This window comes from Capsicum annuum, chromosome 6, assembly GCF_002878395.1.
Source record: "Capsicum annuum cultivar UCD-10X-F1 chromosome 6, UCD10Xv1.1, whole genome shotgun sequence".
Taxonomy (NCBI): domain Eukaryota; kingdom Viridiplantae; phylum Streptophyta; class Magnoliopsida; order Solanales; family Solanaceae; genus Capsicum; species Capsicum annuum.
In genome coordinates this window covers 51,286,200-51,307,707 of record NC_061116.1, presented here as the reverse complement: position 1 = coordinate 51,307,707, position 21,508 = coordinate 51,286,200, and positions in this window count along the sequence as shown.

The following is a 21,508-nucleotide window of genomic DNA, read 5'->3' as shown; positions in this document are numbered from 1 at the left end:
TTTGCCAATAGGTCAGGGAAGAAATTGCTAAAGAAAAATGATTAATTCATTTAGGATGAGGACACATGACGTGCGTCGTCTAATGAAAGAATTTATACGTACTATTTTCAATGGTTCGGAGGTATATACATACCCAAAGTCAGACGACAAGGATAGAAATAGCCCAAAAATATAATGGAGGATATTTACATACTATTTTCAATAGTTCGGGTGTATATGTATGACCTTTTTTGTTTCTTTTTTATTCTCAGTTATGCTATTTTATGCTCATGTACTGTAAGTTTATATCATGGTACTTTAAATCTTTTAAAAGTTTTGTGGGATTATTTCTATATATCTTCCTAAATTATTTTTAAAATTTTGTGGGATTATTTTAATATAATCCCGTACTCAATTTATTTACATGATAATCTATTTATTCCATTAAAAATTTTAATATACAAAAAGTTATACATTATTTTTAATTTCTGGAGAAGAAGAAACGGAGGGAGGGGGAGACTGGATTAGAAAGTGAGAAATTGAATCACAAATTTTTATGATTTTTGAAACAAAATTTATATATTTAAAAATTACATAAAAATAACATATGTGCTTAAAAACATTATCATAATTAAAATAATTGTTTGACCCTCAAAATATTATGTATCACATAAACTGAGACAAGAAAAATATATTTTTGTTCCTAGAAATGCCAAATCAGTAACGTCTGGGCATAAACGTGTGATTGTAAAGAAGAATGAATCGAAGCTCGTAGCGTTAAGATTTAGCCCAACTACAGTTGATTTGAGCAAGGATGTTCTTAATGAGGTAGAGAAAGATATTGATTTGGGTGAGGATAGTTTAGATGAGCATAAGGAGGATAATATGTTAGACATATGCTTTGATAAAATGGATTAGGGATGGGGATATCTCACCAAGACATCGAAGAAGTGAAAGAAATAAAAATAAAAAGAAGACACGTGAAAGGCAACACAATTGAGATGGTAGAGTGATTAAGGAGTTTTTCCTAAGACTCCTGCCGATGCGATTGGCCAAGAAAAATCATACACCAGTGTCAATAGTTCAGTAAAATTTAATAAATTCAAGAAGAAGTGATGAAATATCAAATTTTGCTGGATAAATTTGAAGAAGAAGATGAGGAAAATAATTCAGTTTATTTTAGATGGGTAAACTATCTTTACGTCATACAAGAAAATTTGAGACGAAAACTCAACTTTCTTCTTGCCTTTTTTAATTTTGCATTGGCAAAATACATAGGCAGGCCCCTGAACTTGTTGATTTTTTTCGTGCTGACACCTCAGTTAGACCATGTTCCTATTGAACCTTTTAGTTATTCACAAACTGTATCAATTAAACATAAGCATCTGACCTAGAACTTTGCGTGATCTCGCATTTTTGAAGCATGTGAAATTGTTAGGGATATAAATAATATGGGACTACCCAACGAGATTCTTTTCTTTTTTTCTATTTAGCTTCAATTTCTTTCTTTCTTACCCTAATTTTTTCCTCTTTCTTCGTCTTTTCTTCATATTCGTCATTTTTTTATTGGAGGTCATCTAATTTTTCTCCTTATTCACGTAATTTCTCATTCTCTTCTTAATTTCTTCTCTCTCTGTTTGTCTTTGTCATTTTTAATAGAAATGTTGAATTCTTCTTTCTCATTGTCTTCGTCTTCTTTAATTGCAAAAGGGGTATGTCTATGCAAGGTCAAAGCTTAAATTAAGACCTCATGGACACAACTCAAATTCTTTTGTTGCAAAACTTTAAAGATATTCATCTTACATTTCCATCAAATGACCACAACTTAATTTTTTAGTTTAATTTTTTCTTTAATTTTGTAGGTAAGAGGTGAATGCAATTACTTCAATTGGTACAATGACGAAATTCCTTCTCAAACAAAGAGAGTGATGTGAAATTTGTTGAAAAAAGTCAAATCATTTGATTCAAATGAGAGAAATTAATCAAGAAAATTAATAGTGATATGCATTGCTGCAATTGTGATTTTAGCTAGATGAAATTTCTGCAAGAAATGTTCTTAAATTTTCGTTGGTTTTGGGTCAGGTTACTTGTATGAAATTATTTTAATTTGACTTTTCTATTGTAATTGATATATTTTGTGGCTTAAATTGTGTACGAAGGAATCAATAATGAATGAAGAGAATTTATGTAATGTGCATTAATCTGCTCTGTTTTTTAGTGTATAGATGATTCATTTAAACGATTCAAACAATAGTAACTAATGATTTAAAAAGATTATTGTAAAAGAATTCGTATAATATGAAGTGTCTTACGTCTATAAAAGTGATTTAAAGCACAAGAGAACAAGTGTAATTAATTAATACTTTTCACACAAAATAAACTACCATTCAACTGCTCAAATGAGCTCTAAACATACACAAGGATTCAACCAAAAAAAAATTAAAACAGACCGTCAAAAATAATTTAAAAACTTTAAATACCCGAATAAAATAATAAAACAGTCACACAACTAATATTTTTGCTGCTTAAATTAAAAGTAGTGCTTAAAATACAATTTGATTCGACAAGCTCATATGCCTCCTGGTGCACTAGAACTTTCAAGTTGGTTTCTCCTTGATTGACTCATACTTTGCAATTGTGTAACTATAACAACATTCTTTTTGCTCCAGACTAATAATCAATATCAATTTGTTTGAGCTGCATCTTTGTAAACACATAGAATGACAACTATTCTTTCTAGTTTTAGGCTGCATATAAAGAAGTAAAATGAGCTTTGTAAAATAAGAATTAAGAATTACATAAAGTTGTTAAATCATATTTACATTTAAAGTTTTAGTTCCACTTATTTGATCAGTGTAAATATCAAATTCTATATTATGGAACCTCTTTTGTCAGACTATTGATGTTAATGCTCCAGTGATTCTTTTTTTCAAGTTGCTAACCAGATGCAACTTCTTTTTATCTTTCTATACTTTTTTCAGTGCTCTTATCTCTACCACCCCTGCCTCTGTCACTGCCTCTACCTCTACCTCTTTCAGTTGGCTGGACTTTTATAACAGCTGAACTATCAACACATATAGAATTGTCTTGCTAGCTAAACATTGTTGGTTGGATAAATCTTGGTGATTTCTTATAGGTTGATGGTCTCTAGAGCTTGTTGTCTGGATAGAGATTTCAGGTTATCCCATCCCAGCCTACTAATAAAGCATATTAAATGTGTGAGGTAACTATCAGTGTTTAATTATTAATTTAAATGAGAAGAGTGCATTACTTGAGTTTTACAAACTGTTCTATTATGGCCAACTTGATATCACTTAGGGCAAGTAAATTTTAGTCCTTTCCTGAATAACTTTTCATACTACTTTTTAGGCTCATCCTTCCCTTTTTTTCTACACTACTGGTCTGCTAGGCATTGGTCTAGATTTAGGAGGATCAATCACTACACCACATGTGTTAGGTCATATGTACATATTAGGTATTGGCTGAAGAAAGTAGTTATAAACTTTGAGAATGTATCTTTCTTATATCAATTTTCCACATAAACTTCAGCTTTTATTCCTTTTTGCTGACATGCCAATACAACATGTTGACATGGTGTGCCTCTCAACTACCAGCTTTTATAAGTGCAAATCGTTACCTTAATATCAACTATATGCCTATAAGGATTATCAAAAATTTCATACTTTATCTGATATTTGAACCTAACTATACAATTTGTAGCCATTTTTTTATTTTCTTCAAGTACTAGCAAAGTCATGGGTGAGATATTTGAAATTCAAATATCAGTAAACTTTCTCATTTCAATATTTCTATCCATTATCTTGTGTCTAATCTTCTTTAACATAGTGATTATATATTTATGTCTAACATCTAAAATTTATGAATTAAATATCTCAAACATATTATTTTCAATAATGTTAGATTTAGCATGCTCCTTAAATATGCCTTATACCATAATTTTTTATCATAATGTAACAAGTTCTGAAATATATTCTTATCAAGTTCACTAAGTCTGTTCATCTCATCTTGAAACTTCACTTCAAACTTGGCTTTAGCACATCGCCAAAATTGTTTTCTTCTTTTTTTTTTCTCCAGAGCTAAATGTCAATTGGACCAGATATGTCTAGCATACCACCTCATCTCACAATCTGATAACAACTCAAGTATAATTGACACAACATCCTACATAAACATAAACATAAAAATTAAAAATATAAGAATATGAACTGTATAGTAGAAAAATAGGAGGTCAAAATCAAAATATAAGAAGCAGACTAACCTTTTGCATATTCGACATGACAGTCAGTCCATGTCTAGTGCCTAAGTTCAAATCTTGTAGTTAATGAAGTAACTTCAATTATATTTTGTCTCTTAATCAATCATTGTTCAAGCTATTAAAAATATTTGGTTATTTCTATTTCTCTCAATTGCAATTAACAATCCGTCTTTACAAATACCTTTCAGAAAACATCCATCTAAATTAATAATTTTTCTAAACCTTGCTAACCAGCCTCTCATTAATGCATTAAAGCAAATATAGAAGTAAACAAATAAACTTTTTCTGGCCGAGTCTTTCTATCTATCTTTACCTAAAAAGAACTATCAGGATTAGTATGTTTTATCATACCTACATAGTCGCACAATATTGCAAATATCATCTTTCAATTATTCAAGAAGTCCTGAATGACTTTATGCTTTGTCCTAGAACAAACAGTTTTTTCAACATACAAATCGAACTTTTTTTCTCATCAATTCCTAAAATTTTCATAGTTTTTTAAAAGGTTGACAAGTTATTTCATCCTTTAACTTATTTGCAATAAACTTTGATATACACAACTTGTTTTTTATTGTAGTAGTGCAAACATGTTCATGAAGGTAGTTCTTGACAACAAAGTCACTAGAATCCTAATCTATGCTAGCAAATAGCAATTATTTATATTTTTTGTCCTCACACCTAACTCTAACTCAGTGCTTCTGTCAGGATCCAAATCAGGGCCTAACCGTGACGGGCATCTCAAGTCCGCCGAGGATCGGAGACCACCCTTATTTTCTAGTCAATAGAACACAATACACACTAACATGGATTGAAGTCCGGACATATAAAAAGATAGAGTAACATAAGTTCAAAGATTCTAAGTTATATTAATAACCACCAACCGATAACCAATACCAACTACCAACACAACACCCAAGTCCATAGTACCCACAAAATCTCTAATAAAATTAAAAATCAATAAAGTATCGGGACATGCCCCCGACCATAGTAAAAAATAAGTGTGAAAAAATCTAAGACGTAAGAAATTAAAAAATGAAATGAAGTCTTCCATAGGATGGAAGCTCACCACTTCAAGTCAACTCACGAACTATCCATAAACAACTGATCACTGCGCAATAAGGGTAGAAGAATTTCCTATGCCTGCATCGCATGGGGATACAACGTTCGGAGATGGTCAACGATTGGAACGCTAGCATGTAACTCAGGGATAAGGGATAAGATAATGACATGAGTAATAATTCAAAACCAATCAAATTCAATGCACATTATCAAATACAAATACATGCATATATATATATATATATATATCATATGTTGGGGTAGGGAACAAGGCTTAGCATGAACTTTTAATATCTTAATCTGAATTGTGTAGCATAACCGTCATAATCAAGGCACCCACGGGCTATATATGCCCAGCTCTCCTCTAGCTGAAAGGGCCGTAGTGTATATAGCCACACGAACCAGAGGATAATCATATGTCATATGCCTGATGGGGGACTCGAACCTTTTGTCATAAATCAAAGATGACTAAAGCACCAATTTATATAACATGAGGGACTTAAAGCTCTCAATTATGTAATAATAATAAGGGGGACTCGAACTTACCAATCATTTAGACCCCCGCGCCGGCTAGCGTGATTTTTAGTGTTGGTTCCTTGGGACCTCCACTTTCACAGCCCAGCTACACAATCCACTTTTAAGCTCAATTAAAATATTTAACACACATTCTCAATTTATTAAACCGATTATAAATTTAGGCATCCCAGCAGTATCATCATACCAACCCCACTTGTAAGTTTATTATCATGCCACAATTCACTAACCATCACACAGAGAAAATTCATGACCCCTTAGGTTCAATTAACATTCACACGAAGAATTGACATACCCCAAAGTTCAATAAAATTATATCATGGTTCATTAATCTTTTATGCCAATGCATTAGTTCAAGTGAGCAAGTCAAAACATGGGACAAAGCCATGTATCATTATCAATTTCACATTTAGGTTGAGAAAACTCAATTTTCAAAACCGCATATCAAAGCAAAATTCATCACAATTGGAAAAAACATAACCCCTTTGATTATTCACCAATGTCATGCACCCCACAAGTTTAAAACTATTAACAAAGCATGAATAATGCATAGTAAATTAGGGAAAATCAATTTTAGAACCATTCATGTCAAATCCCTCCATGTAAATTCATGTTGTAGATAAAATGAGTTTAAGGGTAGAGTCACATGCCTGAAATATCCAAGATTATGGAGAGAATTTAATCCTTGAGGCTCTACTTGACACACTTCTTGGAAACCCTAAGTATTAATGCTTGAAAAGATTTAAGAGAGAAGAGAGTATATTTGGTGTGTATCGTGGATGAAATAGGGTCCTAAATATATTTATATGAAACACCCTGGGTTTTGTTCCTTGAAAATTTCCTGAGCTTTGAGCTTACTAGTCTTGTAATGACTCATCATATGAGTCGTATAATGTGGGTACGGCTCAGGTGACCTAGCTTGTAAGGTGTCCAGTGATTGGTGGTTGGGTTTCTGTAGTGGTATGACTTGGTGGTTATAGGTCATATGGTTTGTTGATGGATTGTTAGGTTGATCCTTCACTCAATCTGAAACTTACTGACTTGACTTAGCTCTGAGTAAGAGTGGCTCACTAAGAACCTTGAGGATAGGGTACGAGTGGTACAGTGGAGTCGTACGTTGTCCAGTATTGATCCCTTTAGTTTCTATCTTGGGTACGATTGGACCATATGAGTCGTATGGACTAGTCACAAGTTGGGGAAATTGAGACGTATAGTGGACAATGTGTGGGTGTCTAACTTTTTATTCTGGTTACGACTGGATGGTACCAGTCGTATGTTGTGGTGACGAGTTGGAGGGTCAACTTGTACCCACCTACGGTGATTTTACAATTTTAAGTCGGGGGTATTCTGAACATTTTTCCTCTTAACTTCTTTTGACCCCACAACATAAAGTACCTTTTGGGGCTTCATTAACCTATTATTCTCAATCAAACACTCTTACAAATCTCTTAAAAGCTCTCTTAAGCTCTTGGTTCAAGAAAGCACTAGGATTTCTTCAAGGCAATCAATTAAGGCACTAAAGGGTGGTTTCTCTCCGTCTTTCTTAGTGTCTAAGTCATCTTACTCCTCCCTCATTGTTAGTTCAACTAAAAGCATATTTTAATAAATAGTTTTCATGGTATTTTTGTAGTATTGTTTTGGTTTTGAAATAGATGTTATGGGTTTTGGTTGTTCTTGGTTGGATAATGCTTTCCCATGTTTTACTTATGGTTTTTCATGTTATAATTATGATTTGAACATATGTAGGTGCATGGGAATGGTCAATTGCTTGGTTTTGCTATTGAAAACTATATGCCCTCGATATGTTTGTTAAAATGCCATTTAGAATGATTTTGTCACATAGTTTGACTATTCTTGAAAACTTTGCATTGCATAATATGGTAATGGAACTTAAATTGGTTTGGTTGGTTTTAAATAGATTGAAAAGGCCTTGGTGGACATGGTATTGGTTTAATTGAAAACTTTGGAGTCAAATTAGTTTAATGGCGTTGGTATGGCATAAATGGATAGACTTGCAAGCTCTAATTATGGTATGACGATACCAATGGCTAATCCTAATTAAAAATAGTCCTTGGTAAATTATTGGTTATGTGTGAATGGTTTTAGTATGGGCTTAAAGTGGTTCATGTCAACAAAGACGTGGAAGGTGGAGGTCATGGAGGGAGGGGGTACAAAATTGGAAACTCATATTTGTCGATATGAGGTTTGGTCATGGTGACCATGTGCATGATGTCACACTTATATTTTTGGAGATGTACTAGTCATCTTAGGTTTTCTCTGGTTCGTACGGCTAACACACATCGAGGCCCTTTCAGTAGGGGGAGCTGAACCCATATAGCCCGTGGGTGGATTTAGGACGGTAGAGCTACACAAACCAGGTTAAAGATTTTAAATACATGCTAAACCCGGTTCTTTCCCGCATGGTGTATATATATATATATATATATATGTATGTGATTGCATATGGTTATTTACTTTGATTTTGAATAATGGCATTTTTATATCTGCATTCCTGAGCATATGCTAGCGTTTATTCTGCTAAGCGTCTTCGAGTTCTGTATCCCCATGCGATACAAGAATCGACCATACTATTACTCTTGTTCAGTGACTTGGATTCGGGGACAACTTTGTGTCAGACTGAAGTGGTCAGCTTTCATACTTTGGAAGACTCCATTTCATGTTATAGACTTCTTTCATTTATCTTTGTTTCTTGGACTGTGGTTTTGGCTATGGTCGAGGGCATGTCCTGACCAGATGTTCTTTGATTTCGAGTAGAGGCTTTATGGGACTACTATGGGCATGGGCGGTGTCGGTATTAGTGTCAACCTTGGTATTGGTATTTGCATTAAGGTTGACACTGATTGGATATTTGGTTGGCTATGGTTATGAACTTCTTTAAATTTCGTTCAATTAATTTTGGTTTATCTTATTATATGTTCGGAGTTCATCCAACATAGGGTACAAGACGGTTATGGTTGGGTATTGGGGCGGTCTTCAGTCCGAATCGGACTTGAGATGCCCGACATGACTAGGCCCTAGTTCGAATCGTGTCATTATAGGTCGTGGGTTATTATTGAAATAAAGGAAAATGTCTAAAATACCCTTATTAAAAGCTGAAAAATAAGCTGCCAGTCATTACGGGTGACCTTACAACTTGTAGAGTTACCCTAAGAATCGTTTCCCCTCAGTTGTAGTCGGGATAGTTTCCCAAACCACCAACACTGGTCTGGTTATGGAAAGGAGCTTATGACTCGTATCGAGTTCATACGACTTATTACATCCTAGTCTTTCTCAAGACAAAACACTTTGGGCATCACACTTATTTCCTTACGGAAAAGACTATACTAGTCATTTAGAGTCCTTAGCATGGTAGTCGTAGTCAAAACAGTGACTTAGACAAATCTCACTGGGCACATTACGACTGGGTGCTATGATCCATAATGACTCCCTACGACTCGCAAGGAGAGTCGTAGTCAGGGCAGTAAGCTCAGAATTCAAAATTTTCCAGGGACCAACACCTAGGGTGTTTCAGCTTCTCATTAGGCTAAAGTTTTAATCTAACTCTATATTCAATGACATACTCTACCACAACTTTTTTAAAGAACTTGACATTTCCAAATACTATACCAAGCTCAAATACAACAACAACCTAATCAGTATCAAATATTACCTTCTTATTTTTTCTTTTTGATAGTAAAATCAACACCCCTCATAACTTCAAGATCTAATTCATCCCCATAATCATCACTATCAAGATATGAGCTATCTATATACTCTTCATCTCCTCCTAATCTTTCACTATATCTAGCAGCCTCATTCCTTTCAATATCTTCAAATTCTCTATCAACACCTGCTGCTTCAAGTTTTATTTTTTTATTTTGGACAAATTTTTTCTTTTTCACGTAGTCTCTTTTTCATTTCTAAGAGATCTTAACTCTTCATCGACTTCAGAATCATCATCTTTTAAAATATTAAATTCTTGAGAGTCAACATTACTAGCCAAATTTGTTTCAGTCTCTTCTAGATCTAAGAAATTACGTACACCAACTTCTACATTTATGTTATCAGCTTAGGCACGTCCCTCATGTAACCTTTCGAAATTAATATCATGAAATGTAGAATTGTTCTCACCCACATTACTATTTTCATCAACCACATGATTACTTTCATCAACTATTGTCCAACAAAGATAACCTGATGGGACCCCATCTTCCATCACTTCTAGTTCATCCACAACATACTTTACATAGAAGTCTAGAAATTCCCCATGTATTTGGTCTTGAACAAGCCTTAGTAAATTAAAGTCATTTTCTACTTCAATAAAGACATTTTTTTAGAGTCTTTAAAGTAGAACCCACCAACACTCTTATAGTCAAATTCTTTTGTATAATAAAGCAACACAATTAAAAAGAAGCTATCCTTGTCTATACTTACATATTTTACCTCACAGTATCTTATGTAATGTGGATCTGATTCTTCAGAGACAAACTTGCTATCATGATGAAAACGAATTATAATAATAATATTCATAAGATTTTCTGAAACAAAGCCCCAAAAATTCCTGACATGTTATAAACAGTAAACATTCTAAAAAAAAATTCTAACTTTTTTCAGAAATTTTCACTATTAGAAAAAAAACAGGAAACGACCACAAAAGCAACCACAAGGTGTGGTCTAAAAAACAGTGGTTGCTTTTCTAAAAGCGACCACATGTGGTCGCTTTTTAAAAAAAAATCCATAATTCAATATATTTTTTAAAAAAAAATTATCAACTTTTTTAATTCAAAAAAAGGACCAATAATGGTCGCTTTTATAAATTTAATTAAATAATTTTAAAAAAACGATCACATGTGGTTGCTTTTCTATATAATTGATTAATTAATATATATATATACAAAAGCGACCATATGTGGTCACTTTTATTTAAATTAATTAATCAATTATATAAAAAAGTCACCACATGTAGTCTCTTTTGTGTATATATTAATTAATCAATTTATATATAAAAAAAAAAAAAAAAAGTGACCACATGTGGTCGCTTTTATTTACATAATAATTTTTTTTAATAAAATCATTTATAAAAAATTATTAATTAATTATAGAAAAGCGACCACATGTGTTCACTTTTTTAAATAAATAAATTTAAACAAATGCAACCACATGTGGTCGCTTTTATATATATATTAATTAATTAATTTTATATAAAAAAGAGACCACATGTGGTCGCTTTTGTATTTAAAAATATTTAAATAATTAATTTTTATTAAAAATATAATTAATTAATTAATTAATTAAAAGCGATCACACGTGGTCGCTTTTTTTTATTTAATAATTTTTTTAATAAAAATATTTGTAAAAAATAATTAATTAAATTTGGGAAAGCGATGTGGTCGCTTATTACAAAATTTCCAGATTACCGACCACATCTCTGGTAAAAAATTTTAAAAAACAACCACTTGTGGTCACTTTTTTAAGAATTTCCATATTACCGACTATAAGTGGTCGGTTTTTCTGGTAAATTTTTTTAAAATGCCACCACTTTTTGTTGGTTTTTCTAGTTATTATTCCTAAAACTAACCACAAGTGGTCGATTTTTCTAGTAATTTTGTAAAAAAAAATTACAGCATATATATGTGCTACATTTCATCAAACCTGCTATATAATACAGCCCATCTATCAAATTTAATATGTAATCAACCATCATAAGAATACGACCATTAAAATTAAATTATTAACATAAAATTTATCAATGTTCCAAAAATAAACTACAAAACATACAAAAGACTACAAAACTACAACTCGTCATCCCCATCCTCATTCTCGGCCATAGAATTTGAATCCTCTATGGTGTAGTAATCTTCCAGTTGGCTTAGGCCTTTCGCAGCCCAAGGTGCATCACCAGGACAACAATTGATCTGCTCCTACATCATTGTCATTTGTGATGTTGTTTCAACTCGTCACAAGTTAACATTTCAAAGCACTACACTTGATCATTTTCAGGTAACCACACTTAACCATTTTCATGTCATGAATTCACATTTCAAGTGACTATACTAAACCATTTTCAAATCACTAATTCACTTATCAAATGACCACACTTAACTAAATTCAAAACACAAGTTCACATTTCAAGTAACTACACTTAAACATTTTCAAGTCACTAATTCACTTCTCAAGTCACCACACTTAACCACTTTCAAGTCATGAATTCACATTTTAAGTGACAATACTAAATCATTTTCAAGTCACTATTTCACTTCTCAAGTAACCACAGTTAACCATTTTCAAGTCATAAATTCACATTTCAAGCGACTACACTAGACTATTTTCAAATCACCGATTCACTTCTCCAATAACCACATTTAACTAAATCCAAAACACAAGTTCACATTACAAGTAACTACACTTAAACATTTTCAAGTCATTAATTCACTTCTCAAGTCACCACACTTAAACCATTTTTCAAGTCATGAATTCACATTTTAAGAGACAACACTAAATCATTTTCAAGTCACTAATTCACTTTTCAAGTGACCACACTTAACCATTTTCAAGTCATGAATTCACATTTCAAGCAACTACACTAAACCATTTTCAAATCACTAATTCACTTCTCAAATGAACACACTTAACTAAATTCAAAACACAAGTTCACATTTCAAGTAACTACACTTAAACATTTTCAAGTCAATAATTCACTTCTCAAGTGAAAATACTTAACCATTTTTAAGTCAAGAATTCACATTTTAAGTGACAACACTAAATTATTTTCAAGTCACTAATTCACATTTTCAAGTGACTATACTTAACTAATTTGAAAACAGAAGTTCACATTTCAAGTAACTACACTAATAAACCATTTTCAAGTCACTAATTCACTTTCCAAGCGACTACACTTAACTAAAATTTAAAACACAAGCCCACCTTTCAAGTAACTAAATTCAAAACACAAGTCACTAATTCACTTTTCATGTGACTACACTTGATCATTTTTAAATCACAAATTCACTTCTCAAATGACCACACTTAACTAAATTCAAAACACAAGTTCACATTTCAAGTAACTACCCTCAAACATTTTCAAGCCACTAATTCACTTCTCAAGTGACTACACTTAATCATTTTCAAGCCATTAATTCACATTTTCAAGTGATTACACTTAACTAATTTCAACACACAAGTTCACATTTCAAGTAACTACACTAATAAACCATTTTCAAGTCACTAATTCACTCTCAAGTGATCACACTTAACTAAATTCAAAACACAAGTTCACCTTTCAAGTAACTAAATTCAAAACACAAGTCACTAATTCACTTCTCAAGTGACTACACTTGATCGTTTTGAAGTCACTAATTTACTAATTCACTTCTCAAGCGACCACACTTAACTAAATTCGAAACATAATTTCACCTTTCAAGTAACTAAATTCAAAATACAAGTCACTAATTCACTTCTCAAGTGACTACCCTTGATCATTTTCAAATCACTAATTCACTTCTCAAATGGCCACACTTAAATAAATTCAAAACACAAGTTCAAATTTCAAGTAACTATACTAAAACATTTTCAAGTCACTAATTCACTTCTCAAATGATTACACTTAACCATTTTCAACTCATGAATTCACATTTTAAGTGACAACACTAAATCATTTTCAAGTCATTAATTCACATTTTCAAGTGATTACACTTAACTAATTTCAAAACACAAGTTCATATTTCAAGTATCTACACTAATAAACCATTTTCAAGTCACTAATTTACTTCTCAAGTGACCATACTTACCTAAATTCAAAACACAATTTTACCTTTCAAGTAACTAAATTCAAAACACAAGTCACTAATTCACTTCTATCCTCATCCTACCCTACCATCCATACAACAAGGGACTTTTCATTACACCAAAAGTAGAGACGAAACAAGATTTCAGAAAATTTCTTTTTAAACTCCCAACATCACACAGAAACCTTCACAATCTATAGCTTGCTTCATTACTTCATTTCTAACAGGGCCTACTTCCATTTTCCCCTTTTATTCTCTACACTCATCAGATACTCGCGGCACATAACATGCCAATTTCAATCTTAATGAGACAATACTACTCTCCATCATGACATAACATTCAGTACTTAAGAGGAAACCAGAAGATAGGACATCCATTGTCAATCAGTAAGAAGGCAAATGAATTTGCATACTTCAAGATGCACGCTTGCATGCATTATCACTTAAAAAAAGCATACAGATTTTGATGAACAACAATAACTCATAGGTCACCGAATTCATATCACCAAATGTTTAAAATATGTTAATTAAGTCCTTTCTTTTTTTAGTCAAATCTAGAAGACTTAACAAGGGGTTTATTTAAACCATAACAAACAGAGTAACTACATTGTCAATTATCTAGCATCTTAATTTATTTTCAGAAACCATAAGGACAAAAGCACATCAAATTTCATTTTAGCTAATATTTTGGCCTACTTTCATATACATACTAACACAATATTGTATCAACCCCTTGCATCACGGCATAACATTCAGTACTTGGAGGAAACCAGAAGGTAGGACATCCGTAATGCTTACTCAATCTGAAAAACCTAATTTCTTCACTCATAAATATATGGAGAACACGGTAAAAAGCATTATCTTTATGGGTGATACTCAAATTATTGGGAAAATTAGAGATAGTCGATGTACGGAGATTTAGGGAAGAAATAGTGGCGGTAACCACTGAACAAAAGTTTCGTCGACGGAACGACAAAATTGAACTGTTGTGCAGCTTTGGAGGGCCGATTTAAGGTGGAGCGCAGTGGTCGGAGATAGCCATCGGTGAATACGAGCTGAGGTCAGTGACCTGAGTGTCGTTGCCGGTGAGATGTTGTCGGATCGGTGAGGTGAGTCTTGGGTTGCTCAGTGAGAGTACTGTGGTTGCGAGTAAAGTAAAAATTGCCCAATTGAGAGATACTAGGGTAATTACAAAGGGTAAAGGGGGAATTAAGATGGACTGGGTCGGATCATTATCAGGTATTACAAATTTTTGAGAGTGGTCGATTTATTTAAAAAAAAATATCATTCGACAAACGATCACTTGTTTTTTATTTTTAATAAAAAATTAAAATTTTAATAAATTTTAAAATACTTATAATAATATTCAAATAATTTAATGCAATGTATATATAAATTAGATAATTAGTTATTTTATCATTACATTAACACGAGTAGTATATCTCCTCAATCGTATAATAATATCAATGCATTTCGTAAATTAGGATAAATTTTTGGTTAATTAGCTTTTAAATACGATATTATATACCTCATAATACAGTGTGTTAATCAGATAAATCATCTATTAATTAACTTACGTTATTACAACTTCAATAATATACCCCTGTCTACGTTGACACAAGTATTGCATTTCCTCAATAGTATGATATCAACGCATTATTCAAAATATTTTGATATATAGATTCAGTTATCTAACTTTTGATTAATGCATACGTCAGTATACGAGATATACGTTTATATATAGATATTTGATTGACTATCAGCTTCCAAATACGTGCTATATACATCACATATATAATTTTACTACCCCATAATAATACAACGTATTTCACATGTAAAGTACCCCATAATAATACAACGTATTTCACATATAATCAGATGAATTATCGGTTAGTTTATCTTATGTTATTATACCTTCAACAATATACTATTACCTCGATCAATCGATCGTATTATTCTGTGTATTCGATATATAACAAGATACATTTAGTTAGCTTTAATTTTAACTACGTACTGCGTGTATCACTACACATGAGATATACATACATATATATAAATGTATCCTTCGGACTACGTACTACGTACATCACTACATAATATATATTATATGTACCTATACACACACATTATCAACTATCAGGTTCAATATACATACTATATACATCACATACATAGGTATATTACCCCGTAATATAGTACGATGTATTTCATATGCATACTTTGATAAGTTATCGATTAATTTGATTAGCTTACTTTAATATAACTTCAACGTACAATATATTATTAATTCGATTATTTCAAATCAAGGTATTCAATATATGTTTGGGTAGATTCTGCTAGTTTTTGACTACATCGTTCATCAATCACTACATCATATATATATATATATATATCAACTCTTGAATACGTACTATATACATTACATCCACAAGTATATTACCTCATAATACAACGTATTCATTATATTTTGATGAATTATCGATTATATATGTACGTAACATTATTATAACTCCAATATCATAATATTATTACCTCAACCGTATGATATAGACATATTCATTAAACAAACATTATGTTTAACGTAATTTAACGTATATACAATGAAAAATATATTTATTTTATATATTGAAACATAAGTAAAAGGTAAATTAGTTTATTTAATATATTTCTTAATTTATTTTTTAGTATAATTTCTTTACAAAATTTAAGTTTAATTGATTTTTATTATTATTATTAGGTTATCGACTACATGTGGTCAGTGTAATTAAAAAAATATAATATATTTAATTTTACATATAATAATTAAAACATATTTTTTTAATCAAAAAACGATCACAAGTGGTTGTTTTTGCATAGTGTTTTATTTTATTATTTTTTAATGAAAAGCGACCACAAGTGGTCTCTTTTTTAAAATATTTTTTTTTCTTTTTTTAATAGAAAAGTGACCACTTGGGGTCGCTTTTATATAAATATTTTAGTTTAATTTTTATAGAAAAGAGACCACAAGTGATTTCATTTTAAAAAAAAAAAAATTAATCATAAAGTGGCCACTTGTGGTTAAAAAATATTTTTATTTAATTTTTAAAATAAAAGAAACCACAAGTGGTCACTTTTTAAAAATTATTTTTAATTTAATTTTTTAAATAAAAGCAACCAAAAGTGGTCGGTTTTTGTAAATGATTTTTTTCAGGTTTTTAAATTAAAAAGCTACCACAAGTGATCGTCTTTTTCAAAAATATTTTTAATTTATTTTTTAATGAAAAATATTTTCTTTTTTTTTTAATCCAAAACCGATCACTTGTGGTCATTTTTTTTGTAAAATATTTTTTTATTTTTTTTTATCAAAAACATCTAAAAGTGGTCAATTTTTGTATAATATTTTAAATTTATTTTTTAATTAAAAGCGACCACTTGTGGCCGCTTTTACAAAAATAATTTTTTAATAAAAAATAGACCACTTGTGGCCGCTTTTAGTTTTCAAAAAACGTAATAATTAATATAAAAATTTTGAAATGATTATTTGATAACTTTAAAATATAAAAGCCACCACATATGATCGCTTTTATTGCGACCACCAGCTGTAGTCACTTTTTTGTGATCGCAAAATTTATTTTTTAGTAGTGTTTCAAACTATCATTACTAATGCAATACACTAAGACTGAATTAACAATAACAATATGTGATAAAATAATGACATTACTGATATTTAAAACATATTTGAGTGTGATTGAATTTCAAATCAGCAATAATTTTTTAGATAGAACCAAATCAATTGCAACCCTTCAAAAAATGCTCAAATTAGTGTTGATCTTCAACGAATCACTCAAAAACACTATGACATTTTTGAGTTTACAACGTAGGAAGCATACATTACTAGCCTAGATCGAAGTAAAATTGTCCAAATAAAATTTTTGTTCAAAGAAATTTTGGGGTGGGTATCAAAAAGTCAGATGTTTTGGGGGAAAATACAGTGGATATTCATTATTTTGTGTATAAATATTAATGAAGATGATGTGTATAATTTAAGTTAAGCCTGTCAAGTGGGCCGGGTCAGCCGACCCGAACCGACCCACTTAAAGGAACCGGTCCGGTAAGCCCTAGGGCTTTAGGGTACCGGATTCCGGGCCAGTTATTTTTTTAATTTGGGCCCAGTTAACCCGGCCCGGACCAAACCCGGTCCAGGCCTGCCGGTTAATCGGCCCGGCCCCGCTCGGCCCAAAATTCTTTTTTTTTAAATTTTTTTTTTGAGTTTTGGGCCAAACTAGCCGTTGGCCCAACAAACTATATAACCGTTTTTGGGTCCAAATGGCTAGTTTGGGCCCATTTCTTAAAAAAAAAAAATAATTACTTTAAAAATTATTTTTTAATCCCAAAAAAAATTCTATAAATACCCTACACCTTCAAATTATTTTTCACACAATTTTTCACTCTCTCAAATCTCATTCTCTCTCAAATCTCAATTCTCAATTCTCAAATATTCAATATATTTAATTTCTTAAAGTGTTCACTTTAATTTTTTAATTTTGCGTTTACAAAGTACGAGCGGAAGTTTCTAAAGTCGCAACCTTCGGATACTTCCAAAATTTGATATTTTCGTTCCATCTCTTATGTTTAATTTTTATTTATTATATTAATTGTTTAATATTTAATTTTATTATATTTGTGTATTTTGAATTTGTTTAGTTTAATTTAATTTATACTATGGATAAATTAAGAAACCTCGCTACTAAAGGTGTTAAAAAAAAATTCTCAGAAGCGGTAGTGGTAGTAAAAAATGAATTATTGGCGGTAGGGTAGTTCAAGTAGTAGATATACCCGTGTGCCTTCGCCTCCGGACTGCTTGGTACACCTTTTGAGGAAGAAATAGGTGTAGGTGTTCATGATATGGATTATGTAGAAGCTCAGAAAAATTACGGTATAGAAGTAGAAAATGAAGTAGATGCGATTAATTTAGATGAAGATAATGAAAATATTGGTGAGACACCTGCAGTAGAAAATGCTAACGTTAGATCTGAATCGGTTAATCTCCCTCTCCGTCCTCCCCGTGCCCTAAGACCTCATAAAATAACTAGTGTTGCATGACAAGTTTTTGAACGTATATCAGATACTGAGGTGCAATGCAATATTTGTCAACAAATATATAAGCATAGAAACGGAGGCAAGCAAGGGGGTACGGATACGTTAATGAGATATATAGGTGAAGCTCACGAAAGAGAGTTAAATATTGCACGAGGTGGTGGGGATGTTGGTGGGCCAACACAAACTAGAATGGACCCAACAACCGGTCAGGTAACGAACAAGTATAATAAATTGAGGAACCGGGAAGAAATAGCTAAAATGGTAGTTGTGGGTTGTTTGCCTTTTAGTTTTCCTTCTTCTGATGCCTTTATTCATTATAAACAAGCAATTTATAATCCTATGTTTAACGGTATTCCTAGAAGTACTTGTCGGTCTGATATTTTTAGACTTCATTCACAATATTATTTTTATTTATCAACATTGTTAAAAAATATTCAATGTAGATTGTCCCTAACTTTTGATCTTGGTCGTGCTGTAAATAAAAATGATTATTTAACCGTTAATTATCATTGAGTGGATAGTAATTTTGTGATGCAAAACGTATTCTTGGTTTTTTTTATGATGAAGATCGTAAACATACTGGACATTTTATTTTTGATTCTATTGTTAAGGTTTTCGGATATTATGGTATCGAAAATAAAATTTTATGTATTGCTTTTGATAATGCTTCTACCAACAAGACTGCTATAAAAAAATTAAAATATACGCTATCTTCATCGTTGCCTGAAATTTTTCATATTAAGTATGCATGTTATATATATAATTTAATTGTAAAAGATGGTCTTGAGTTTTTTGAGCTTTATATTAAAAAAATTCGTCTTGCTGTTGGTTTTATTCAAGGAAATAATCATAGATCGAGAATTAGAAAATTTAAAGTTAAATGTCAAGAAAATGGACTTACACCGATATTGATGCCTGAGGAAATTGATATTAGATGGAATTCTACGTATGATTATTTAAAAATTTGTTATAAATATAGAATTCCTATTACACTAGCTTTTAACCAACATTGTGGTACATTTGCTGATTCTGCTGATTGCATGCTACATGATTCTGATTGAGTTGTAATTAATGATCTTGTAAAGTTTTTTAAAAATTTTTATGTAGCTAAGGTTGAATTTTTCGATGCTTATTATCCTACTGTTTGTAATATTTTGACATATATATCCGATATTTCTAGTTTGCTCAAAGAATATAAAAATAAAGAAGGTTATAAAGAAGCCATTGGTGCCATGTTTACCAAATTTTAAAAATATTTTTTCTTGATTCCCCCTATTTACTTGGTTGGTGCTATGCTAAATCCGTGCATGAAATATAATAATATGTGTCACTTTAGTACTATTATTTATATTAACTTAGAAATAAATATTAACAATGATTCTGAACAAGTACAACCTGATTTGTGGACGGCTATGAGTGATGCAAATGAATACGTAGAAAAATTATATATCACTATGCTGATTTATTTGATTTAGCCGTACCTACAAATATCACTCCAACTGTCGCTCCTTATCCTCCCGAGGAGCCATCATCTTCTAAAAGGCTGGCACATAATGGTTTTTCTGATTTCTTTTATGATTTAACTTGTTGGAACGGTGTTGATGAGAGAGCTTACACATCAACTTATCGGGAAGAGCTGAAATATTATCTTCGGTTGCTGCCAAAGAATCACAGACGATGGATCAATACGTTGGATTGGTGGAGAAGTAATGAAACATAATATCCTGTGCTTTCAAGATTAGCTAGAAATATCTTGAATGTTCCAATGTCAACCGTTGCATCAGAGAGCGCCTTCAGTCAAGGATGACAGCAGCTTGGAGACAACCGACACTCATTGGGAAGCAATGCAATGAATGTTCTACTTTGCCTCAGAGATTGGATTAGAGCGGAAAGAAGAAACCAAGGAATGGAACCGAAGCCAACCGACGAGCTGAAACTTGAAGAAATTATATCTTCATGGGAGAACTCAGCAGAATCAAGTCCAATGCATGATTTTCCCCCCGTTGACTTCGACTATCCTATGCAAGTTCCCGTTAATATTAACATGAATGAGTTGAAAAAAATAATGCATAATTTGTAGATTTTTCATTCATTTAAATTATAAATTTTGCAATCAATAAAATTCTCCAAATTCATTCACTCCTTAGTCCTTCTTTTTATATTTTTTCATTTAATGATTAAAATTTTAAATTGAATTTCTAGTTTTCTACTTTAAATTTAAAACTTACTTCTAATGTATTAAGTATTAATTTACTACCAAGTATTATTAATTTATAATATTAAGTAGCATATGCTTTGTATATTTGTGTATATATCTTATATAGACGTGTATATTTAATGTATACATGTGTATATATTTTATAAATTAGCATGTAACTATACATATATATATATATATATATATATATATATATATATATATATTTTATTAGTAATAGTATATATACATTGAATGGTGCGTATACATATGTATATATCTTCTATAGACGTGTATATTTAACGTATACATGTGTATATGTTTTATAAATTAGTATAGATGTGTATGTTTAACATATACATGTGTATATGTTTTATAAATTAGTATATAACTATATATATATTGTAATGTATATCTGTTGTAGTATATTTTATTAGTAGTAGTATATATACATTGAATGGTGCGTATACATATGTATATATCTTCTATAGACGTATATATTTAACGTATACATGTGTATATGTTTTATAAATTAGTATATAATAATATATATATATATATATATATATATATATATATATATATTGTAATGTATATATA